Genomic DNA, 9701 nt, shown 5'->3' with positions numbered 1-9701 from the left:
ATACACTTTGTAATAATTTGAATACTGTGTAGACATATCGGTTTTGTGTTCCCTGTGAGTTTATCTCTAACCTTGCTAGCCTCCAGGTAGTGACCGGAGATCTCCCAGAATTACAGCTGGTCTCCAGGCCACAGAGATCAGTTCACCTGGAGAAAATGGCTACTTTGGTGGGTGGACTTATGGAATTATGCCAAGCCAAGGTCTTTTCGCTCCCCAAACCCCACTTTCTCCAGGTTTCACCTCCCCCTCCCCCCGATCTCCAGGAATTTCCCAACTTGGAGCTGGCAACTCTAGTATAGTTATATTGGGGTGGTGGTGGTTAAATTTTATTTGAGAAAGAAATTCATTCCTATCACTTGTCATAGCATCCCACAGCCTAAATAAGACCTTATCAAACTCAGATGAAGCCAAAACTTTCCTTTATCCATTCAAATAAAAATGATTTTGAAGTGTTCTTCGGAAGATAACAAAACTCAAGGTACTCTCTACAGCAGTACCCTTGAATATGAGTGGTGAGTCATTTTAACTATTAACACCCTGGCCTGTATTTGTTGTTATTTACATCATGGAATCACAATGCAATTAATGACTCTGCAATGGTGCCCAAGTGCCCGCTCTTATAACTGCATGTCTGTCTTTTGAAGCATTCATATGCTAAAGTCCTTAACAGAAAGTGACTATTGTTCTTCTTTGGCCTTCCTTCATCTCCACTCAGGCTAGTCTATTTAAATGGCAACATTTGAAAAGGTTAACCAAGCCACCCAAGTGCCTTTCAAAAAAAAAAAAAAACCAAATAAATGAAGAAAATTTAAGTATGGTAAAAGCAATAAAAAGTAATGTTAAGTTTTAGCTAAAGAGAGATTTTCATTTAAAAGCAATAGGTAGCAAAAACTCATAATGCAAAGGCAAGAAAAAAACAAAATAAGGAATATTTTGGTGGTACTATTATTAAAACAAGGTATCTATGAAGTGGCTGCTAATCTATAAGAGGACAATGAAGAAGACCACAGGCATTCCATAGGGAGAACTTAAGAATAGAAAATTTAGATATGCTGATCTCCTTCAGTTCCTGCTGATTTAATTAGACTTGTAAATGTTCGATCTCCTGCAAATTACTATTCTGTGTGAAGAAATGATGCAAAGAGGTGGGACAAAAATTCCATCTTGCAATACAGATGAGGTGACTTTTCTACAAGTCAGTAAAAAAGATCTGAAACAAACCAATCAGTTAAGGTCTTGGATGCAGTCCAGAAAATACTGAGGGAAATGTTAACTCCACAAAAAAGGGATTTTACTTATACAATTAATCTGAGATGCAGCTTCCTTGAAATGTGTAACTCCACATCTCCTTCAACTGCCTATTCTGCAGGAAACAGAGGTTCACTAACTTTAGTAATAATTTTGCAAGCCTTATTTATATTTTGAATGAACGTCTATGTCATGCCCCTTTAATAAATTCCATACGCACAGAAGGCTCTTTCTAGTTCAGCTGATGTCAGAATATTTACTTCCAATAAAAAAGGAAGAAATCAAGCACACGGAAGGAAAATTTTAATACAATTTTGAGTATAGCTACCTATAACTAGTTGTCCTCTTTAAAGTTTACAATATGCACTCATTCAATAGTAGCACAAACACCGCAGGCTTTTTGAAAACCTCCTTCCATATTACATCCAGTATTGCAGTTTTGTCTGTCTAGCAGAAAAGGAAATGTCACCTCTCTGGTCTTCTGCTGTCTGGAGTTGATTTTTCAGTGACTTTTTTCACTCAGAGGACAGGAGACAATTTGCACATTTGCTGTGCACCTGGTGGTGGTGGAGATTGCCTTTCAAGTCATAGCTGACTTATGGCGACCCTTGGTGGGTTTTCATGGAAAGAGACTTAGAGCCAAGCTACAAGTGACGAATTACACTTGCCTGGCAAGTGAACAGACTCACGAGTATTCCTCCCTGTTCACTTGCTATTCACTTGCGCGCCACTTGCACTCAAGTGGAGCGCAAATGAATGGCAAGTGAACAGGGAGGAATACTCGTGAGTCTGTTCACTTGCCAGGCAAGTGTAATTCGTCACTTGTAGCTTGCCTCTAATAGAAGTGGTTTGCCATTGCCTGCCTCTGCAACCCTGGTCTTCATTGGAGGTCTCCCATTCAATTACTAACCAAGGCCGACCCTGCTTAACTTCTGAAATCTCATGAGATCTGGGCTATGCACCTATGTTATTCAAAATGACCTTACCACTTCATTGCTGCTTCCAAAGGCATCGCACCTAAGAGGCATCCACAAGTTCACTTAACACAGATGCATTGCCCTTATTGTTAATCACTTTTCATTCACTAAGAATTTCCAGGACTTTATAAAAAAACACTTTATAGAACACACTCAGTCTATATTATTCTGAATAGGCAGTGAAAGGGCAGGAAAGGGATATCCCCTCTCCTGCAAGCATATTTATTGTGCAAAGAATAATTAACATAGATTGCAAGCAATTACAGTGCAATCCTAAATAGTCACTTCCTTCTACGAACATGTACTTCAATTAAGGCTCGAATGTTACTCAGCAGTTAGCCTATTTGGTGATCTTGGAATGTTGCCTCCAAAACTGAGTATTTATTCTAAGACATGATACTGGAATTTCAGTACGTGTGGTATGTTCTATAAAAGTGCAGACACAATCAATTTCCTACACAAGTCTCATTGCCACAGAGGAAAGAAGAGATATTTTCCACTCATATGACAGTAAGGTTTCGATGGCAGAACTCCAGTTAGGCTGTGCCACATGACTCCAGTGATGACATTATATAGAGATTAGGATACAATTTTAGCTTATTTTCTTGTTTTAATATCAAACCATTCATACATTTCAGACTAACTCAGGTGGCACATTCCAGTTACCCTAGCATATGATGAAAGATCTAAAAAGTTCATTAATAATTCCTTTAAATGAGGGAACTCTAGATTTGCCATCAAGCCCCCATTATGTTGGCCTCTCTCTCCACTCCTCCATGTTACCAATGAGAACAGCTCTTTCCAGTGATATGAAAGCCAGAAAAGAATTGGAGCCATCTAAACAGAAAGACTAAGAACAAAGAAAAGAAGAACTGGGTGTAACCACATCATGCTCACTAGAAATAAAGGTAACTAAACTTTCTCCTTTTACTTAGCCATCAGATCATTAATCAGAACCTCTCATTATTTAATCAAGAACACTTTGGTACAAAACATGTGGCTACTTTAGTATGCTCGGCTCAGATTAAACTAAAGCATTTCCTCCTAAAAGGTTCCAGAGTGATTTAATCTGGACAATGGAATTTCCTGCCACAAATCCCAACTCAGTGAAGTAACTAACAGTGCCATCCTAAGCATAATTATACCCTTCTAAATCCACTGACTTTCTGCTTCCTTAACTGTAAGGACTGCCTCCAACACCCCTCCCCCCCAAACATTCCCAGGATCTCTCTCCTTCTCAACTGTATCCAATCAGAGAGCATTCCTGTGAGCCAACATGAATCCTTCTCCCCTTTCTTTAAACACCCCACCCAAATAATCTAGCATTCCATTAATGCTTCTGATCCTATCTGCAGGTAGAATCCATCCCCAAATTGTGATTTGCTGAGGTGTGTTTGTGCTGTAACCTTGGCACATACCCAAAGGTGCAGTGCTCATCGTTGCCCATTCCTGCCACTCTTACCCCCATATGGAGCTCTTCTTGCCCAAGACTATCCCAACTATGTAAAAGGGAAAATCCTGTCTCTGCCATATGTTACATGCCTTTTCTTCTCTTCCTATCTGGATTTCTGTTTCAATCCTGGCAATGAGTGCTTCTGATGTGCTCCATCTGAGTGGCAGCCTTAAGTACCTATCTACCACACCATTACATGGTTCTTATCCACCCTCTTTATATGTGACTATAATCCTAAATCTTCTAAAATAGATTTCTAAAACATTATGTTTTGCTTAATCAATGGACTTAGCTGCAGCAACTATCCATAAGATTGCACTGTTAGTGAGAAGGCATTTATCAATCACATTTCCTCCTGGATTTGAGACCAGGGGCACCTAAAATTTTACTACTGTAGACCAACACTGCTATCTACCTGAAACTATTTCCATCCTGCTTTTCTTCCAAAGATTTCAGGGTGGTTCTTGCACAACAACCCTATGAGGCAGGACAGATCTTTCCCCACATTTGTTCTATGCTGAGGAAGAGGGGGTTGGTAGTAACACCAGTCAAAGTGTAAGTGCAAACAACGGGTTGACTTTAATCTCCTCATGCAACCTGATTTCAAGACACAATTACTTGATTTATTTAGCAACATAAATCAGAAGTCCAGTCCCACCATAAAGACAACATTAAATGCTGTTAGTCTTTAAAGCGCCACGGGATTTCTGTTTTATTTTTCAATAATCTACTAATATACCTCTGGACAACAGCCCACTACATCTGGCAACTCTGGTTGATATGCTAGCTGGTTTACACACTTTATTTGGGAGAAGCAAACTACCAGCCTTTCTAAAAAAACAAACTGATTTTATCAAGCCCTAACCTAAACTGAGTCACCATCTACTTGATTAACTCTTCTTAGTTATCTGAAGTATTTACAATGCATCACGAAGGTGGCTCTGTTCTTTTCTCTGACTGCCACTTATTTGGTGGATTCCTGTTATGCCTTTCTCTTCTTCTCGTTGCTTATTTCATGGATCTTCTGCTCTTTGCTGCTGCTGCTCTGGAGATAATTCTATATCTCCCACCTCAACATTATCTGGAGCTGCCTAAGGAATTGTAAATGGAATGTCTAAATCTTCTGTTTGTACAAGTGGTGGGGGGGGACAGAATGAAGAAGTAGGGGAGACTTACAGAACCCACATAATGTGCTAGGGCACATCTTTGAAGACCTGAAAAGCCCCAAAGGCATTAAGCATATTAATGGGCTAACTCCTGAAATGTTTAGGTAGTTCACAGAAGCATTTTTAAACTGGATATTCATGTTCTTGTTGAGAAAAATGGAAACTAAATTTAAGCATCACCTGTGAATGTGGATTTGACATCTGTTTGCAGAGAGCAACAAAGTTGGAAATTCAACAGTAGACAACACAGTGTAGACTGTGCACAGTTACTCTAAGCAGTACTGGGAAGGGAGCAAGTTTGGCCCTAGCCACAGTAATGTCCTGAAGGGCCCGTGTTGTTCTTTTGCACAGGAATGACATGGATATAAGTAAAAGGGGAGAGCCATGTGGTGTAGTGGCTGAAGTGTCAGACTAGGATATGTAGACTCAGGTTCAAATCCCCACTTAGCCATGAAATTTGCTGGGTAACTTTAGGCCAGTCGCTTTCTCTCAGCCTATGCTACCTCACAGGACTGACGTGAGGATAAAATGGAGGAAAGGAAAACCATGCATGTCACACCTTCAGCTCCTTGAATAAAGGGTGGGACAAAAATCTACTCAGTAAACAGATGGGTATGCTCAGGGATAAAGGTTTTGCCTTTCGCCTAATAGTGGGAACCATTGGTTACTCCACACTGACACAGGGAGAGATCACAGTAGAGATACAGCTAGAGAGATTTTGCACGCACACATACATTATGTGACATTTACCCCAGTTCACACATTTACTGCAAGTTTAAAAGAGAACTGAGTATGCAGAATCTTACCCAGGGCTATTCAATGGCTTACACTCAGGAAAGTGTTCTTTGAACTGCACCATCAATCAGTTGCTTTTGGCACAGTGAGTATCTGTTACTAAGTCAGACTAACACACCAATGTGGGTGGCAGGTAAGCTTACAAACAGGGGCCCTAGCAACTCCTTTTATACCTCTGGTGAAAGATATATTCATCTGTGGAGAAATTTCAAATGATCTTTTAAAAACTACAAAAGGTCCTTACTTATCTTAAACACTGGCTCTACTGCAACAGTTGCAAGCAGAAGTCAAGCTGCCTTTCTCTTGATTCTTTTTTTGCCCACCAAGGGAGACAGCAAAGTTTGCCCAAGACTCGCAGTCATGCAGTTAACAGAAAGTTGAGGGATCCCTTTCAGTTCAGGCGGTCCGCCTCTTAGAGACATTACGGTGGTGATAAGAGAAACCATGTGGGCTTGTTAACTTAAGCGCAGGCAGGAATGATAGGAATTCACCCATTTAATGATCAAAAGACAGAAGTCCCAATTCAAGTGATATCATGCTATATTTCTCCCATCTCCGGCACAAAACCCACAAATCTTCCTTATCTAGCAGGAGTTTGTGTTTTGCTTTTAACATCCTTAAGACTTTTCAATTTAGCTTGGGGTGGGGGAGAAAAACCTAAGTATTAAATGTATTTTCTGATTAAAACAGAAACCTTATTTACTCCCCAGTTAACCACTACCAAAATAAACCACACAAAAGAAATAAACTAAGACACATCCTGTATTAAACATCCAAAAGTGAAAAGCTGTAACACCTCCCCCTCCCCTTTATGGCTCTGGGAAGAACCCAGACCCCAGAAAGCATCATCATCAATCTGCATTATCACGCTGCGTGTTGAACCTCCTTTTTCATGCCAGTACAATGTAGCCAATGGCCCTCATCTAAGGGGGAATCGTGGAAATTTTGCGTTTTAAGTAAGAATGAATAATCCCGTGGTTATTACGGCTTCGTTCCCCCAACAGAGCTGCCGGAGGAACTCTGACCACACCTCTCCAACACAGCAGCAGATAACTTCTAGTTTCCTACGTCCCTCTTTCTGGAAGAAGTTGCATATACTTGGGGGTGGGAGGGGAGAAAGAATGTTGATTACATCATGAGAAACTCTGCTTGCTGGACTCCTCTTCGCTCTCTCATATACACAGAGACCAACAGAATTTCTAACTTCCTGATGTTGCTACCCAGTCCAGGCACGATAGTTAACGAGATCAGTTTACAAATTTTCGACACCGAGGAGAGAAAAGCGCCACGCGCAATATTCTATATGAAGGGGATTTCACGAATGCAAACAAGACATTGGAGACAGCCCTAAGTAAACGATTGCGACAAACCAGGGCTGGTTAGAAATGCAATGCTTTCAACAGAGGGAGGCAAGCCAAGTCGTGGGGAGAGGAGATGGCGCGCACGGCGCTGTAGGCACCTCCCGAGTATACCCCACGGAGCCCATCCGAGGTACAACACCTTCCGCTGCTTTGTATGCCAACAGACACAGATCTAACCCCTAGCGTTCAGGGACGTGTGAGCGATTTCTCTCAACGAAGGGAAACCTGGGCGAGACCACGGAAATCCCCGCGCTGCGGGGGCGCGCTAGCCTGGCTCACGACAAGTCTCCGCCAACTCCCGAATCTCTGGGCTCCGGATGTCATCCGCTAAAAGCTCCCCATCTCCAAATCCGCCTTCTTGCAAGAGACGGGGAAGCGAAACCAACAGCGAGCCCAGCGCCCGGAGGCTGGCTGCGGCAGCGCTGCGCACCCGCCTGCTGGCGAATCTGTGTGTGTTCGCTCGCAGCGGGCTCCTAGCTGGGGCTCCCTTTGCCTCCACTCCCACTTACATGCTTTTCCTAGGCCCTGCAGGGATATTTTGTTCTATTGTGGAGGTAGTTTTAATGTCAAAGAGATCTTTGGATTGTAACTAATAAATACCAAGGGTGGATCCGATTGACAGATCATCCCGAGGTTGGAACAATGAGGCGTGCATTGGCTGACGAGCGGGGAAAACCTGCCCGAACAAAAGTCACAGAGCCTTTGCCATCAAGCCGGGGGTGGGGGTGGGGGTATGCACCGGGAAGGAGAAATGAAGTGGGTGCGTGCTTCAGAGTCTCCCCCGTGGAAACAGAACGTGAGACCTGACGGAGCTGCAGCTTCTTAATGAGAGGCTTGGAAAGATTTAACAATGGAAAACATTGACCGGGGGGCTGGGGGAAGCGACTTTAAAGTCGCCGGCCAGGTATGTGGCTCAAGGTGAGATTCCACCTACACATGTGGGAAGTGGTTTGTTTAATTTATGGCATTCTTACAAACAAAAGGCGGCCGGTTCCCGGCGTTGGGGACCGAGGGGAAAATGCACACCTCGAAGCGGCAGAAATGAGAAGGCGCACCCGGGCAACCAGCGTACCTGAGTGCGATCCCGTCCCTCAGAAACGGGAAAGGACCCTTAGGGGATGGGCGAGCAAAACTACCCCCATTCTCCTGGAGATCGACAGAAGGTGAACCTCCACATGTGGGTTTAAGAGTCCTTTATTACTCGATAACCATTTTTCCCGTCCACTCGCAACAACTTCGGGGTTCGTCAGATCCCTCATGCTGTCTCCGTCTGTAACCCGCCCACGTAAAGAAGACACGTGCGCCGCTCAATAACTTTGGCTCCCCTACTCTAAAGTGGCAGCGATTTCGCAATTATTAAGTAAAATTAAGGGCCATCTGAGTTCGACCCCTTTCTCTTTCACGAAACGCCCAAGAAAGGGAGAAACGGGCAACCACGAGCGAGACTCGCGAGAAATCTCCAAAGGCGCCCGTCCCTCGTTCGAGTTGAGCCTGCACGTTTTTCTGCAGCGCTAACACTTTTGACCAAACCCCTATTCGTCTTGTCAGAGAAATCAAGCAAGTTCCTAGTTCAGATCTGCCTGATCCGCCTGGTAACAGATCTATTCCCCTATTGGCTTATGCTAATTCCAGTTTCCTCTTGTATTGGAGCCCAGTTGGGGAGGGGGGGAGGTTCTCTCCAGGAATTAGAGCCAATTTTGTTTTAAGTGGGCGATCTCGCTCCTGCAATATTGCCACACGCAGAAGAAGCCGCTCTTTCTGTGCAGCCGTCTCAGCTGGAGGGTGGTGGTAGAAGGGGGGCTCCGGAAAAGCTGTAGCTGATACCGCCCCGTCTCTCATAAATCAAGGCTCTGCTCCACCGACGCGGATTTTTATGAATGAAAAAACAACACTGCTCCCATCGTGTTCTTTAAAAAAAAAGCATTTGAAAGGGGAACCGACTTTACAAAGCAAATATTGTTTGGGAGAGCGAAAGTGCGTACAGCTGGCCATTGACCGGGTTTTATTTACTAAAAGCAAGCTAAGAAGCAAATTGAGTCACAAATAACGTGATGAACTTCTCTCCCTCCAATGTTAGTGCTTCAGTATAAGATGGGGGGGGGGTTGTCGGCTCATTCCAGTGGTTGAAAGGACAGGAATTATTATGCAAAAACATATCTTTTAAGTTTGCATATCAAGGCGTGCCTGGAATTTGTTGGAGTTTACTTTACATTTCACAATACTAGGCTGTACTTCAGCTAGAAAGCACACTGGAGCCAGATGAACTGTACAGGAAACGACAGCACCTCCTTGTATCATCTAGAGAACTATGTGCATGCGGTTCGCCTAATCTAACCAGTTTCTGGAGCATACCTACCTACAGAACTGTGATAAAGGGCTGCATTTTGAAACTCCCCATTGAATTTAATGTTTGTTACTTCCAAGGAAATACATATAGGATCAGGCTGCACGAGAGGGAGGGGGATTTATACAGAGAAAATAACTGTATCCAAATTCGCTGGACAATTTTGAAAAAGTAGCTTAAACTCTTTAAATAACATATGAATGATCCAGGTTGCGCAACGGATGCAATACTGTGCAACCCTAAGAGTAAACCAGTCTTCTATATGGACTTCTGCAAAACTACTATAACACAGTGAATACTTGGATTCCTGACAATGAACAAAAAAGCCCTGCCCTTCAACGCCCCCTTTCCAGTTTT

Source organism: Eublepharis macularius, chromosome 2 (genome assembly GCF_028583425.1).
Source record: "Eublepharis macularius isolate TG4126 chromosome 2, MPM_Emac_v1.0, whole genome shotgun sequence".
In the NCBI taxonomy this organism is placed as follows: Eukaryota; Metazoa; Chordata; class Lepidosauria; order Squamata; family Eublepharidae; genus Eublepharis; species Eublepharis macularius.
Note: the sequence above shows the minus strand (reverse complement) of the source record.